The 17,500-nt window shown below is 36.4% G+C and overlaps 2 non-coding genes and 1 pseudogene across 2 annotated transcripts; all 3 read left to right on the top strand.

The window, feature by feature from the left end:
* Nucleotides 1-6,397: 6,397 nt before the first annotated feature.
* On the top strand, nt 6,398-8,384 carry LOC135962892 (small subunit ribosomal RNA). The gene has a single exon (XR_010576733.1). It is a non-coding gene; the product is annotated as a small subunit ribosomal RNA (ribosomal RNA).
* Nucleotides 8,385-9,008: 624 nt separating this feature from the next.
* On the top strand, nt 9,009-9,188 carry LOC135962978 (5.8S ribosomal RNA). The gene has a single exon (XR_010576789.1). It is a non-coding gene; the product is annotated as a 5.8S ribosomal RNA (ribosomal RNA).
* A 330-nt stretch (nt 9,189-9,518) lies between these two features.
* LOC135962937 (large subunit ribosomal RNA) overlaps nt 9,519-17,500 on the top strand; it is a 10,044-nt pseudogene continuing 2,062 nt past the window's right edge.

Below are 17,500 nucleotides of genomic sequence, written 5' to 3' on the forward strand. Positions count from 1 at the left end.
ATATATTGAATAAATTTGTTTTGAATTTCAACGTGATAACTATATTTGTAAGAAATTTATGAGGATATTAGTGATTTTCGGGAGTGGACCTTATATGGGAGCTATGGTTAAATATGGACCGATATTCACAAAATCCAGAAGTATGATTACTGGATTCAAATTACTGGATCTGTGCGTAATTTCATTTTGATATCGATATGTTTTTAATACTTTTTAAGGTTAATATCTTTTTTCGGAAATGGGCCTTATAGGGGAGCTATGACCAATTATCGGCCAATCTGCATAAAATTTGATACAGTGATATCTATATATATGAGTATAATTTTTGTCGAATTTTAGCATGATAAATGTATTTATAAGAGATTTATGAGTACTTAACTGATTTTTGGAAGTGGACCTTATATGGGAGCTATGGTCAAATATGGACCGATATTCACAAAATCCAGTAGTATGATTTCTAAATATAAACTATGGATGTGTGTGAAATTTTGTTTTGATATTGATATTTTTTAGATATTTATGTAGGTTATTGTGTTTTTTGGAAGTGGTCCTTATATGGGAGCTATAACCAATTATCGGCCGATTTTCATAGAATTAGGTACAGCAATTTTGGTATATATGGGGATTATTCATGTCGAATTTCAACTTGATAGCGATATTTATAAGACATTTATGCTTATTTAAGAGATTTTCGGAAGTGTACTTTATATGGGGGCTATGGTCAAATATGGGCCGATCCACGAAAAATTTTGTAATATAATTTCTTTTATCACGAAACTTATTTTCGCTGAATTTCATGTGGATATTCCTATTCTGTAGACATTTATAGACCATATAACCATATTTCGGGAAGAAATTTGTATGGGGGCTAGGAGAAATCTTGGACCGATTCTTATAATTTTAACCAGAGTTACTCCTTTTATCATAAAAGTAACGAGTGCAAAATTTTATGATATTAGCTGCAATATATTTACAAAAAATGTCCAAAAATATATGAAAATTATCAATTTTTTTTTTAGGTTGTCCCATATTTTCATTCATAACTTTGGTTCCACTGTACCGATTTCGCTGATATTCAATACCAAACTGCTTAGGAGAACAATAAACATTCTTTTTGCAAGTTTAACCATTTTGTTTGTCTATTTTGGACGTGAGCGTGTTTTACACAGACAGACAGACAGACAGACGGACAGACAGACGGACATGGCTCAATCGACTTAAAATTTCATAAGGATCAATAATATATATACTTTGTTGGGTCTCAGATGAATATTTCTCAATGTTACACACGGAATGACAAACTTATATATACCCTCATTCACCACTTATGGTGGTGGAGGGTATAAAAATATATATAATACATAAAAGTTGTATGTGTAATCTCTAAATATCATAAATTTCATTAATTGAATTTTTTTTTTTTTTTTGTATTATTTTTAAATAAAAGCATTTTATTTATTAATATCATTATTATCGGCTCTTCTCCCTATCAAGAAGTCAAGTCGTTTACTTATATTTATTATATATATGTTTTAATATATATATATATAGTAAATGTAATAAGAAAAAAACATTATACATACAAATATTATATATGTTATTTATATAGTATTAAATAAAACATTATTATTATAATATAATAATCAAGAAAAGAAGAAGAAGTAGTATTATATTTATTATTTATATAGTAAATATAATAAAATAAAAGGCGCATTATACATGAAAAGATTATATAATGGTTTTATATTATTAATATAGTTTTAAATTAATTATATATAATAATTAAAGAAAAAAGTAATATTATATTTATTATATTATAACAATGATGGTGGTGGTGGTGGGTTGGAGATATAATAAATATAATAATAGAAAAAGCATCATATAAATGAAAATATTAAATAGATGTTGTTATATTATATATATATAATATTAAATAAAATATTATATTTATTATATATAAAAATGTATATAATAATCAAAAGAATAATAAGTCCTTTCATGTATTATTATGTTGTTTATTAATATATAAATATACATGAAATGTTTATATATAGTAAATATATAATAAAGCGCGGGCATTAATAAATAAATATATATATAATATATATTATAAAGTGAATAATAATATTAACCATTATATATAATATATAAGAAAATAAAAGATTTTTTCGAATCTCTCATCATGTGATTGCATATCATTTATTTATTTATATGTGTTTTCGGTCTCATAAAAAAAATAATAAAAGACTTTTTCAAATCTGTTTATTTTTTTATAGACAGAGTAGTTTTACTCTAAAGTTAACAAAATCGAGTAAGCAACTCATGATGTTTTGATATTGAATGGATTAAACTCTAGATTCTTTATAATTATACAAATAATAAATAAGAATATTTTGAAAATTGAATGTGTGAAAAGAAATTAACTAAATAATAAAAATATTTTTCTTAACAATGTTTTTGAAAAATTTTATTCTGCCCAGTGCTCTGAATGTCAATGTGAAGAAATTCGAGTAAGCGCGTTTAAACGGCTGTATTAAATATTAAGATCATAAGAGAGAGGTAGCCAAATACCTCGTCATACAAATAGTGATGAATATGAATGGATTAACTAGTTTTACTCTATGTTAACAAAATCGAGTAAGCTGCTCGTGATGTTTTGATATTGAATGGATTAAACTCTAGATTCTTTATTATACAAATAATAAATAAGAATATTTTGAAAATTGAATGTGTGAAAAGAAATTAACTAAATAATAAAAATATTTTTCTTAACAATGTTTTGAAAAATTTCATTCTGCCAAGTGCTCTGAATGTCAATGTGAAGAAATTCGAGTAAGCGCGTTTAAACGGCTGTATTAAATATTAAGATCATAAGGAGGTAGCCAAATACCTCGTCATACAAATAGTGATGATGAATATGAATGGTTTAACTAGTTTTACTCTAATTTTAACAAAATCGAGTAAGCAGCTCATGATGTTTTGATATTGAATGGATTAAACACTAGATTATTTATTATACAAATAATAAATGAGAATATTTTGAAAATTGAATGTGTGAAAAGAAATTAACTAAATAATAAATATTTTTCTTAACAATGTTTTGAAAAATTTCATTCTGCCAAGTGCTCTGAATGTCAATGTGAAGAAATTCGAGTAAGCGCGTTTAAACGGCTGTATTAAATATTAAGATCATAAGGTAGCCAAATACCTCGTCATCATACAAATAGTGATGATGAATATGAATGGTTTAACTAGTTTTACTCTAATGTTAACAAAATCGAGTAAGTAGCTCATGATGTTTTGATATTGAATGGATTAAACACTAGATTCTTTATTATACAAATAATAAAGAAGAATATTTTGAAAATTGAATGTGTGAAAAGAAATTAACTAAATAATAAATATTTTTCTTAACAATGTTTTGAAAAATTTTATTCTGCCCATAAATAAATTTTAGAGTAAAACTACTTTGAATTTTTTCATTGTCGCTTAATAATGAGGTACTGAGCCATTATTTGTTTTTTAAACGGCTGTAGCAAATATTAAGATCATAAGGTAGCCAAATACCTCGTCATACAAATAGTGATGATGAATATGAATGGTTTAACTAGTTTTACTCTAATGTTAACAAAATCGAGTAAGCAGCTCATGATGTTTTGATATTGAATGGATTAAACACTAGATTCTTTATTATACAAATAATAAATAAGAATATTTTGAAAATTGAATGTGTGAAAAGAAATTAACTAAATAATAAATATTTTTCTTAACAATGTTTTGAAAAATTTCATTCTGCCAAGTGCTCTGAATGTCAATGTGAAGAAATTCGAGTAAGCGTGGTTGATGAGATGAAAAAATTTATTACAAAAAAAAAAAATGATGGCTCAGTTCATCATTATTAAGCGATAATGAAAAAATACAAAGTAGTTTTACTCTAAAATTTATTACAAAAAAAAAAAAATGATGGCTCAGTTCATCATTATTAAGCGATAATGAAAAAATACAAAGTAGTTTTACTCTAAAATTTATTACAAAAAAAAAAAATGATGGCTCCGCTATGTCATTATTAAGCGACAATGAAAAAATACAAAGTAGTTTTACTCTAATGCTGACAAAAATTTGATTCTGTCCAGTGCTCTGAATGTTGTCAATGTGAAGAAATTTCAGTAAGCGCTGTTGAACGGCGGCATTAAATATTAAGGTCTTAAGTTAGACAAAGTCCTCATCATCGAATTAGTGATGCATATGAATGGATTAACGAGATTCCTACTGTCCCTATATTTAAAAAAAAAATGTTGACTCTCATCACCACATCATTATGAAAAAATTTAATAAAATATTGGCTCATCACATTATTGTGAAGAAAATAATAAAATATTGGCTCATCCTATCATTATGAAGTAAAAAAAAGAAAAATACTGAGTAGTTTCATTCTAATTTCAAAGTAGAAAAATTTATTTAAAAAAAATGTTGGCTCTCATCGCCACATCATTGTGAAAAAAGAAAAAATATTGGCTCACACATCATTATTAAGCGATAAAAATAACGATAGAGTAGTTTTACTCTAATGCTTACACAAAAATGTGATACTGTAAGCGCGGTTGAACGGCGGAATTAAATATTAACGTCATTAGGTAGACAAAGTTCTCGTCATCTAATTAGTGACACATATGAATGGATTAACGAGTTTCCTACTGTCCCTAGGAAAATTATACTGTCCCTTGTTTGCTGATGATAGATGTATTAAAATTATTTAGTTTTACTCTACTCTACTCTATTACTTATACACAAAAATGTTGTTTGCTAATGAGATGAATGTATAGATGGATGGATGTATGTATTAAAATTATTTAGTTTTACTCCTCTACTAATAATAACAATACTACTACACAAAACAAAACAAAATATGAAATGTATTGTGGATTTAATAAAATCTATAATGATTTTCCTTTATAATAGTACCAAAAATAATAAAGAAAAGTTAAATTTTTATACAAATTTGTTAAATTTGTGAAAATAATACTATTTATTAGTTAAATGTTATAAATTGAAAAAAATGTGGACTAAAATCTATAATGATTTTCATACAAAATCCCAAAAATAATAAAGAAAAGTATATTTTTCATACAAATTTTTACAATTTAAGGAAATATTTCATAAAATAATAAAATTTTTGAAAAAATCGAAAATTTTTTATTTTGAAATATTGAACAATTTGAAAAGAAAATCTATTTAGATGTTGATATTAGTTCATATTGTATGAAATTTCTTAAAAAAATTATCAAAATCGATAAAATTTTATTTTAATTTTTCTTACTTTTGTAAGTTAGGGAAATAGAAATTTTGAAATTTTGAAATTTCAAAAAAAAAAAATCTACAATTTTAGAAAATTTAAAAATTTTTTTTATCCAAAAATTAGTAATAATTCGTACCATTCATAATCAAAAAGAAAATTTCAAAAAAGTTGCTTAGAACTCAAGATATACAATTTTAAAGTTTCGGAAAACGAAATTGGCGGGGAAGTTGTATGTAACTATCTCTATATACTCTTGACATAAAATGCAGAGATACTAAATATTCACACAAAACATCAAAAATACTAATATACGGTGTGTTAAAATTGATTTAAGAATGAAAATCGAATGCGAATGATGATATTGTGCAAGAATGTTACAACGTGAATGTTGGAACTATTTGCTTGTTTTTTATATTGTGTATTGAGGTTTTTAAATATCTATTTTATTATTTGCGTTGAATATATGTGGTATAGTATTTTGTGTGTGGGGAGAGCAATGAAAACTTTTTTTAGTTTATTTGCCGCTAACGATGAATCTATTTAAGTTTGTCGACAAATTTTTTTAGTTTGATGATTGAACTGTATAGTTATTCGTTAGTGTAATTATTTATTTTATTTTTTTTTTTATAATTTTAATTTTTCTTTATTGAAATATTAAAATTAATTTTTATTCAATGTGCTAAAATTATTTATGATGCTTTGGTCTCTAGAACAAGAATTTTTTTATATTCTTGGGGATTTCAATATTTGCATTGGTAAATTTATTTTGTTAAAATCGAATAAAGAAAAATAAGTATTTTCTTAGTTTTTTTTATATAAGATTTTTTTGGTGAAGATTTTTTGGTGTTTTTCAAAAATGTATAAAATGTAAAAATGAAATATGAATGAAATGTAATTCTTAATTGCATATCAAAAAATATCATATATATTGAAAAATATTATATGATGCAATGTGAAATAAATGATAATAGAACAATATATTGTTTAAAAATCAAGAACAGTGAATTTGGAATGACGAATATGACGCGATAAAAAGCTGATTTTCGTTAAATTTCTTTTCAACTAAAACCAATTGAAAACAAATAATATAAATAAAACATTATTCTGGTTGATCCTGCCAGTAGTTATATGCTTGTCTCAAAGATTAAGCCATGCATGTCTAAGTACACACGAATTAAAAGTGAAACCGCAAAAGGCTCATTATATCAGTTATGGTTCCTTAGATCGTTAACAGTTACTTGGATAACTGTGGTAATTCTAGAGCTAATACATGCAATATAAATACGGACCTTTGGGACGTATGCTTTTATTAGGCTAAAACCAAGCGATCGCAAGATCGTTATTATGGTTGAACTCTAGATAACTTGCTGATCGTATGGTCTTGTACCGACGACAGATCTTTCAAATGTCTGCCCTATCAACTTTTGATGGTAGTATCTAGGACTACCATGGTTGCAACGGGTAACGGGGAATCAGGGTTCGATTCCGGAGAGGGAGCCTGAGAAACGGCTACCACATCTAAGGAAGGCAGCAGGCGCGTAAATTACCCACTCCCAGCTCGGGGAGGTAGTGACGAAAAATAACAATACAGGACTCATATTAGAGGCCCTGTAATTGGAATGAGTACACTTTAAATCCTTTAACAAGGACCTATTGGAGGGCAAGTCTGGTGCCAGCAGCCGCGGTAACTCCAGCTCCAATAGCGTATATTAAAGTTGTTGCGGTTAAAACGTTCGTAGTTGAACTTGTGCTTCATACGGGTAGTACAACTATAATTGTAGTTTGTACTGTACCTTATGTATGTAAGCGTATTACCGGTGGAGTTCTTATATGTATTAAATACTTGTATTTGTGCATATTCCTCCTATTTAAACCTGCTTCAGTGCTCTTCATCGAGTGTTGTTGTGGGCCGGTACAATTACTTTGAACAAATTAGAGTGCTTAAAGCAGGCTCCAAATGCCTGAATATTTTGTGCATGGAATAATGAAATAAGACCTCTGTTCTACTTTCATTGGTTTTTAGATCAAGAGGTAATGATTAATAGAAGCAGTTTGGGGGCATTAGTATTACGACGCGAGAGGTGAAATTCTTGGACCGTCGTAAGACTAACTTAAGCGAAAGCATTTGCCAAAGATGTTTTCATTAATCAAGAACGAAAGTTAGAGGTTCGAAGGCGATCAGATACCGCCCTAGTTCTAACCATAAACGATGCCAGCTAGCAATTGGGTGTAGCTACTATCATGGCTCTCTCAGTCGCTTCCCGGGAAACCAAAGCTTTTGGGCTCCGGGGGAAGTATGGTTGCAAAGCTGAAACTTAAAGGAATTGACGGAAGGGCACCACCAGGAGTGGAGCCTGCGGCTTAATTTGACTCAACACGGGAAAACTTACCAGGTCCGAACATAAGTGTGTAAGACAGATTGATAGCTCTTTCTCGAATCTATGGGTGGTGGTGCATGGCCGTTCTTAGTTCGTGGAGTGATTTGTCTGGTTAATTCCGATAACGAACGAGACTCAAATATATTAAATAGATGCTTTCAGGATTATGGTGTTTGAAGCTTTTGTAGCCTTCATTCATGAGTGCAGTAAAATGTGTGAGTGTTTGAATGTGTTTATGAAAGTGGAGCCGTACCTGTTGGTTTGTCCCATTATAAGGACACTAGCTTCTTAAATGGACAAATTGCGTCTAGCAATAATGAGATTGAGCAATAACAGGTCTGTGATGCCCTTAGATGTCCTGGGCTGCACGCGCGCTACAATGAAAGTATCAACGTGTATTTCCTAGACCGAGAGGTCCGGGTAAACCGCTGAACCACTTTCATGCTTGGGATTGTGAACTGAAACTGTTCACATGAACTTGGAATTCCCAGTAAGTGTGAGTCATTAACTCGCATTGATTACGTCCCTGCCCTTTGTACACACCGCCCGTCGCTACTACCGATTGAATTATTTAGTGAGGTCTCCGGACGTGATCACTGTAACGCCTTGTGTGTTACGGTTGTTTCGCAAAAGTTGACCGAACTTGATTATTTAGAGGAAGTAAAAGTCGTAACAAGGTTTCCGTAGGTGAACCTGCGGAAGGATCATTAATGTGTTCCTAACCGATAAAAAATTTTTTTTTATATATTTATATATAAAAAATATTAATAAAAAAAAAAACATAATGCCCTTTAAAAAAAAAGGCTAATAAAAATAAAATTAAAAATATTTAAATATTTTTTTTTTATAAAAAAAAAAGAGAAAAACACTAAAAGTGTTATTGAAAGAAAAACTCTTTAATAATAAAATAATATTATATTTTAATAATATTATAAAAAAAGTCGTTGGAAATTATATATATATATAATATATTTTCTTTTATTCTCTTTTATTAAAAAAAGATGTACTGATTTATGAACTTAAATCATACATTGGATGGGAATATTTGAAATATATATAATATATTCATTTTAGTGTACTGGCAATACAATTTATTGTATATCCATACATTGCATAAAAATTAAACTCACAATTATAGTTGTACTTGTATACAAGTTAAAAAAAATTGTTCTTTCTAAAAGAACTAAGATATTCGCAACAAACTTTGTGGTATGTTTTAAAATTAAAAAAAATATTATTGAAGGAATTGATATATGCCAATTTGGTTTGGTGTATTTTTGATTTCTTTCAATAAACAAATTTATGAATTGCTATTTAAACAAAAATAAATATATCACTCTAAGCGGTGGATCACTTGGCTCATGGGTCGATGAAGAACGCAGCAAACTGTGCGTCATCGTGTGAACTGCAGGACACATGAACATCGACATTTTGAACGCATATCGCAGTCCATGCTGTAAGGTACTTTAATTTATAATTAGAGTGCTGCTTGGACTACATATGGTTGAGGGTTGTAAGACTATGCTAAATAAGTTGCTTTAAAAATCTTTTATATATTTAATATGTAAAATTTTTTAAAAGCACATGTTGTATTACTGGATATTCTACTATATTCATAATACTAAAAGTTAAAGATACAAAACCTCTAACGAATAAAATCAGAGTATTTAATATTATATATTTTATATTCATTTTTTTATTGAGGAAGGTCTAGCATAAAATATTTTTTTATGAAACTAGGATTGCCTCTCTATTAAAAAGAATTTTTTATTTAAACAGAAAATAAAAGAAATGATTTCTATTTGTGGTTTTGATATTTTATGATTTAAAAAATTTTTTTATTACAACCTCAACTCATATGGGATTACCCCCTGAATTTAAGCATATTAATGAGGGGAGGAAAAGAAACTAACAAGGATTTTCTTAGTAGCGGCGAGCGAAAAGAAAATAGTTCAGCACTAAGTCACTTTGTCTTTATGGCAAATGTGAGATGCAGTGTATGGAATGTCAAATTTCTAGTATGAGAAATTAACGATTTAAGTCCTTCTTAAATGAGACCATTTACCCAAAGAGGGTGCCAGGCCCGTATAACGTTAATGATTACTAGATGGCATTTCCAAAGAGTCGTGTTGCTTGATAGTGCAGCACTAAGTGGGTGGTAAACTCCATCTAAAACTAAATATAACCATGAGACCGATAGTAAACAAGTACCGTGAGGGAAAGTTGAAAAGAACTCTGAATAGAGAGTTAAATAGTACGTGAAACTGCTTAGAGGTTAAGCCCGATGAACCTGAATATCCGTTATGGAAAATTCATCTTTATGATTTTAATATTTATAATATTATAATAATGGTGTGCATTTTTTCTATAAAGGACATTGTAATCTATTAACATAAATATATTTATCATAAGATCATTTGCTTAAGTTTATTCAAATTATTTTGCTTGCATTTTAATATCGAATAAATGCTTTTGATTTGATAAAGTGTTGATAGATTTATTATATATAGTGCTTAAATATTTATATTTTATAATAGCATATTGATCATTGATCTTTATGTTTATTATATGCACTTATATGATTAACAATGCGAAAGATTCAGGATACCTTCGGGACCCGTCTTGAAACACGGACCAAGGAGTCTAACATATTTGCAAGTTATTGGGAATAAAAACCTAATAGCGTAATTAACATAACTTAATTTAATGGGATTAGTTTTTAGCCTATTTATAGTCTATTAATTCAATCCCGGGGCGTTCTATACAGTTATGTATAATAGTATTTATATTATTTATACCTCTAACTAGAGCGTACCTTGAGCATATATGCTGTGACCCGAAAGATGGTGAACTATACTTGATCAGGTTGAAGTCAGGGGAAACCCTGATGGAAGACCGAAACAGTTCTGACGTGCAAATCGATTGTCAGAATTGAGTATAGGGGCGAAAGACCAATCGAACCATCTAGTAGCTGGTTCCCTCCGAAGTTTCCCTCAGGATAGCTGGTGCATTTAAAAATTATGTAAAATAATCTTATCTGGTAAAGCGAATGATTAGAGGCCTTAGGGTCGAAACGATCTTAACCTATTCTCAAACTTTAAATGGGTAAGAACCTCACCTTTCTTGGTATGAAGGTAGTGGTTGTGATATAATGTGCCCAGTGGGCCACTTTTGGTAAGCAGAACTGGCGCTGTGGGATGAACCAAACGTAATGTTACGGTGCCCAAATTAACAACTCATGCAGATACCATGAAAGGCGTTGGTTGCTTAAAACAGCAGGACGGTGGACATGGAAGTCGTAATCCGCTAAGGAGTGTGTAACAACTCACCTGCCGAAGCAACTAGCCCTTAAAATGGATGGCGCTTAAGTTGTATACCTATACATTACCGCTAAAGTAAATGGTTTATGTTCAATTTCGGTTGGATTATAAACTTTGAAACTTTAGTGAGTAGGAGGGTACAATGGTGAGCATAGAAGTGTTTGGCGTAAGCCTGCATGGAGCTGCCATTGGTACAGATCTTGGTGGTAGTAGCAAATAATCGAATGAGACCTTGGAGGACTGAAGTGGAGAAGGGTTTCGTGTGAACAGTGGTTGATCACGAGTTAGTCGGTCCTAAGTTTAAGGCGAAAGCCGAAAATTTTCAAGTTATAATGAAAAGGAAGTAAAATTGCTTAGTAATTAAACACTTGAATAATTTTGAACGAAAGGGAATACGGTTCCAATTCCGTAACCTGTTGAGTATCCGTTTGTTATTAAATATGGGCCTTGTGCTCATCCTGGCAACAGGAACGACCATAAAGAAGCCGTCGAGAGGTATCGGAAGAGTTTTCTTTTCTGTTTTATAGTCGTACTACCATGGAAGTCTTTCGAAGAGAGATATGGTAGATGGACTAGAAGAGCATGACATTTACTGTTGTGTCGATATTTTCTCCTCGGACCTTGAAAATTTATGGTGGGGTCACGCAAACTTCTCAACAGGCCGTACCAATATCCGCAGCTGGTCTCCAAGGTGAAGAGTCTCTAGTCGATAGAATAATGTAGGTAAGGGAAGTCGGCAAATTAGATCCGTAACTTCGGGATAAGGATTGGCTCTGAAGATTGAGATAGTCGGGCTTGATTGGGAAGCAATAACATGGTTTATGTACTCGTTCTGGGTAAATAGAGATTCTCGGATCTTGTTCCCCGGATAGTAGTTACGTAGCCAATTGTGGAACTTTCTTGCTAAAATTTTTAGGGAATTATCGCAAGATATATTCCTTTTAAATTATAACGACTATCAATTAACAATCAATTCAGAACTGGCACGGACTTGGGGAATCCGACTGTCTAATTAAAACAAAGCATTGTGATGGCCCTAGCGGGTGTTGACACAATGTGATTTCTGCCCAGTGCTCTGAATGTCAAAGTGAAGAAATTCAAGTAAGCGCGGGTAAACGGCGGGAGTAACTATGACTCTCTTAAGGTAGCCAAATGCCTCGTCATCTAATTAGTGACGCGCATGAATGGATTAACGAGATTCCTACTGTCCCTATCTACTCACTTGTGCGTTTTACGTTGAGCTGATCAGACGTGTTTTTATAAGCGGATTTTCGGTACGTAAATTTAAAGTGTTATAGTGCGAATATTAAAAAGAGCGATAGTGGATTTTAAAGCTTGGACTCAGTAGATTCGGGAGAAAGTGATATTTTGTGAATCGGTTGGCGGATGCCTAAGATATAGGCAGATTAAAAATCGGTTGACGAAGAATCAAACGTGTGTATTATTATACATAGTGTGTGTGTGTGTATAATAAAAGTTGAGACTCCGCTGACAAGGTGTCTCAAGGCCAAACTCCGGCGGCAGTTTTTGGTGTTGCCATACGGCGTGTGAGCTTGTCGGTGTTGCCACTTGTGAAGCGGGTAACACGGTGCAGGTAAGGCAGTGCGGGTAAGGCAGTGTGTCGGTAAGACAGTGTCGGTAAGGCAGTGTGTCGGTAAGGCAGTGTCGGTAAGGCAGTGTCGGTCGGTATTTTTGTGGGACGAATAAAACCGCATTGGTAAGGCAGTGCAAACTGCATTGGTAATACGGTTCATTTCCGGTCGGTAAGGCAGTTCACTTCCGGTTTGGTTCGACCATTTCCGGTTTGTGTCTCCGCTAAGTGGTGTGTGTCTCCACTAAGTGGTTGGTGTCTGTGCTATTTTGTATTTTGGTGTCTCTACTATTAGGGGCATTCGCATTATAGTACATTTTTGCTGACGGACAGTAGGGGTATTCCTGTAAATTGGAAATTTTTTCTGATTGGTTTATTTTCGTGAGTATACTGTTTTTTGAGTTACTTTCGACAGTTTCTGGTTTGAATAGGTAGATATGCCGCCTGCGGGCAAGAAGAAGGGCGAAAAGCCGAAAGCGAAGGGTGATGCGTCGGACATGACTACGACTGATGGAGGTGAGAGGGTGTTGCCGCCGGTAAGCGTACGTATTGTTCGACATACGGAGAGCGAGTTATCGAGCACAGAGATGGAGGATGAAGTCAAACGTTTTAAGGTCGGCTCTCCTAAGCCCAAACGTACTGCTGCTGTTACTCCTGATGCTGCTCCTGCCGATGTTCCAGCTGCTGGTGATGCTATGGAGGTGTCGGATGTTACATCCGGTCCTAGCCTCAAGAGGGTGCGTGCACGTAAAAGGCCACAACCAGTCATGGACACTGGTGTAGTTGGCCAGATGAAGGCCGTGAGTGCTGCGTTGCTGGAGTTGGTGATGGCTGATGGTGTTGGGGCTGAGCTGGCCAAGGGCGTGATGGAGCATTCCAGCAAGTTTGAGGTGCTGCTTTTTGGCCTTATGGCAGAGAATGAGCGGTTGAAGGGGCGCCTCGATGTGTACGAGGGTGGTAAGGTGGCTGGGGTGCAGTCGGCGGCCTTTAGGGCTCCCATGGCACCTCCGGCGACCACTAGGCGTAGCGGTGTTTCTGGTGGGGCTATTGTTGCTGCTCCGGTTGCTGTTGTGCCAAAGCCTGTGGAAACGTGGTCGGTGGTGGTTAAGGGGAAGCAGGGTGTCTCATCCAAGGAAGTGGTAGAGAAAGTGCAGAGGGAGGTTGGCCCCACTTTGGGTGTTCGCGTGCACACGTTGCGGCCTATGCGCGATGGCGGAGCGGTCATTAGGACCCCGTCCGTAGCTGAGAGGGAGAAGGTTGCGAAGAATGCCAAGTTCGGTGAGGTTGGGTTGGAGGTTTCGGTAAAGGACAAGCTAGGTCCAAGGGTGGTCGTGCAGCGCGTTCATCCGGAGATATCTCCCGATGAGTTTATGCAGGAGCTCTACGACCTAAATTTTAGGCGTAGGATGACTCCTGATGACTACAAACGCTCAATTAGATTGGTGACAGCTCCGTGGAAGCCTACAGGCGGGCCGGTTAGTGTTGTTTTAGAGGGCAGTAGCGAGGCCATGCAGCAATTGCTGGACAATGGCCGGTGTTATATTAAATGGTTTTCTTTCCTGGTTCGCCCACATGATGCCGTGCCGAGTTGCTTTAGATGCCTGGGCTTTGATCACCTTGTGAGGGACTGCAGAATGACGGAAGGAGTTTGTCGCCTATGCGGACAGGTTGGCCATTTGGCATCTCGCTGTGTCAACGAGATCCACTGCAGAAATTGTGCTTTTAAGGGACTCCCGGCGAATCATCTTATGATGTCAGCCGCCTGTCCGGTATATAGCGGTATAGTAGCGAGGGCAAACGCGCGCCATTAAGATGGAGGGTACGGATATTAAAATTCTGCAGCTTAACTGCCAGCGGGCATATTCGGTGATTTGTGAACTAGGTCAGGCGATGTACAACCTGAATGCGACTTTTGCACTCGTGCAGGAGCCGTATACCACGGATGGTCACATCAGGGGTTTGCCGGGGGGTATGCGTGCGTTTACGGACTTGGGGGGCAACGCCGCTGTTATAATAAAGGACAGTCACATTAACTGTACGGTTGTTAGTAGGAGTGATTGGGGAGTCTGCGTTAGCGTGGAGGGTGGTTTTGGTAGGATGCTACTGACAAGCATCTACTGTAGGTTTGGGGGACCTCTTGAACCCTATTTAGGGTACATGGATTCGGTACTACTACTGGATAGTAGTTCACCTGTAATCCTTGGTTTAGACGCAAATGCATGCTCTCGCATGTGGTTCTCTAAGATGAGCGGGAATACTTCTGCTCATCAGAACTACTTGCGAGGTGTCATGCTTAGTGAATGGCTGGTCACAAAGCGGCTCATTGTCCTCAATGAGCCTAGTGAGATGTACACTTTTGATGGTCCAAGAGGATGTAGTGACATTGACGTGACGTTAGCCAATGTGGGGGCAATGACAGAATACCGTTTTAGCTGGAAGATTAGGGATGACTTTGGTGTGAGTGATCATAGTCTCATTGAGATTGTGGTCTCCCACCAACGGGCAACGGACGGGACGTACCTACCACGCAAGTGGAAACTACGCGACGTCAATTGGGATAACTATGCTGACGCATTTCGGTGGGCAGCGTTGGATGTTCCAATTGACGACTTTAGGGCACTTACTATTGACAGTCAAGTCAGCCTGATAGATCGGTGGATGTGTACCACTAATGATACTCTCCTTGGTCGTTGTCGCAAGACTCGTCAGGGAGGGGTCAGGTGGTGGACTCGCGAGTTGGATCTGATGCGGAGGAGCGTTCGTCGTCTCAGGAAGCGATTCCAGAGGGGAAGGCGCTCTAATGCAGAAGATCTGGTGCAGCGAAAAGCTGACTATCTGGCTGCCTTGAGAGTCTACAAGGACAGAATCGTGAGTGTGAAGGAGGACGAGTGGCGTACTTTCGTACAGGACAACAGGGATGACCCCTGGGGTAAGGTTTACCGTATCCTTAGGGGTAGACGGCAACAGGCGGACTTGTCGGGTCTTCGGGTTGGTAACACAACGTTGCTGACGTGGAGACAGTGCACGGACGCCTTGCTTGAGACTTTCTTTCCGGGGGCGGAATCGGCTGATCATCTTCCCTATGGGGAGATGATTAGTCCTCCGCCACTGGAGAGAATGGAAGTTGATGATAGCATATACCGAGTCAAAAGTAGGAAATCTCCGGGTATTGATGGTATGACTGGAGAGATGTGTAAAAGCATCTGGAAGGCCATACCGGAATATCTGGAGTCAGTCTTTGGGAGGTGTATCAGTGAGGGCTATTTCCCTGAGGCTTGGAAGCAGGCTAAAGTTGTGGTGCTCCTGAAGTCGCCCGATAAAGTGAGGAGTGATCCACGCTCATATCGGGGTATCAGCCTCCTTCCGGTACTTGGAAAAGTGCTGGAAAGGATGATGGTATATAGACTGAGGGAGTCCTACAATGAGGTGGCTTCTGAGTTTCAGTTCGGATTTAAAGAGGGGAAATCTGTTGAGGACGCGTGGCACCATGTCAAGTCTAGCGTTGTAAACTCTGCAAGCAAATATGTCCTTGGCATATTTGTTGATTTTAAGGGTGCGTTTGATTATCTCTCTTGGAGAGAGGTTCTTGATAGGCTGCGTTTAGTTGGCTGTCGAGAGCTCTCCCTATGGAGTAGTTACTTCAGCGGCAGGAAAGCTTTTGTGGTAGGCGCCAACGATACTGTTTGCAGGGATGTTGCCAGGGGCTGCCCTCAGGGGTCTATCTGTGGTCCATTTATTTGGAACCTAATGATGGATCCCTTGTTGAGGTCTCTGGCGGCGTCTTGCCGACTCTGTGCGTACGCGGATGACTTGCTCATCTTAATCGAAGGTCAGTCTCGTGCTGAGCTGGAGAGAAGAGGTGAGCAGGCCATGCGTGAGGTCAATGAGTGGGGGAACAGTGTCGGTGTTGAAGTGTCGAGGGAGAAAACCGTGATGATGATGCTGAAAGGCATCTTATCGCGGGCTCGTTCCCCGTCAGTTCGATCTGGTGACGTTTTTCTCAGATACGTGACCCAGGTCAAGTATCTGGGAATTACGATGGGTGAGAGAATGAGCTTCTTCGCTCATCTCTCTGTGGTTCGAGAAAAGCTGACTGTCGTTGCAAGTTGTATCAGACGCATCCTTAGAAGTGACTGGGGTCTTGGCAGGCGTGCTGTGCGTACCATATATGGTGGACTTTTCGTTGCTTGTGCAACGTTTGGCTCATCCGTATGGTACGAAACGGTTATGTCTGTTGTGGGCCGCAAAAAGTCATTGACTTGTCAGAGAGTTGCAATGCTGGCTTGCATGCCAGTTTGCCATACGGTCTCGACGGATGCTCTTCAGGTCCTGCTGGGTGCGGCTCCCCTTGACTTGGAAGTAATACGGCGTGGTATTGCTTTTAAGGTCAAGAAGGGGCTGCCACTTCTTAGTCATGACTGGATTTCTGCTTCTGACGTGGTAGGGTTGGACTCAAGACGGACGAAACTCCTGCTGGACGATCATCTTGTTTCAAGATGGCGTTCACGCTGGACGAACAGCAACAACGGGCGGGTCACTCACGAGTTTATACGGGACGCTACATTTGTTAGGGAACGCCCGAACTTTGGCTTTGGCTTGAGTTTGGGTTTTATACTGACTGGACATGGCTCCTTGAATGCATTTCTGCATAAAAGGGGTCTGTCAGATTCGCCGGACTGTAGGTGTGGACAAGGGACGGAGGACTGGCTACATGTACTTACTGGGTGTTCACTTTATAGTGATATTAGGAGTCTGGATGATATGGGGATATATCATTCCGAGGGGGGATGGGATTGTAGTAGGGCTTTAGAGGACAGTCGGACGTTTAGAAGGTTAGGTGAATACGCAAGGGGCGTATTCAATCGTAGGAGGACAGTACGTTAGTGGAGGTGACCCCTGATGTGATCATTCGTGG

This window comes from Calliphora vicina, chromosome X (assembly GCF_958450345.1).
Source record: "Calliphora vicina chromosome X, idCalVici1.1, whole genome shotgun sequence".
Taxonomy (NCBI): domain Eukaryota; kingdom Metazoa; phylum Arthropoda; class Insecta; order Diptera; family Calliphoridae; genus Calliphora; species Calliphora vicina.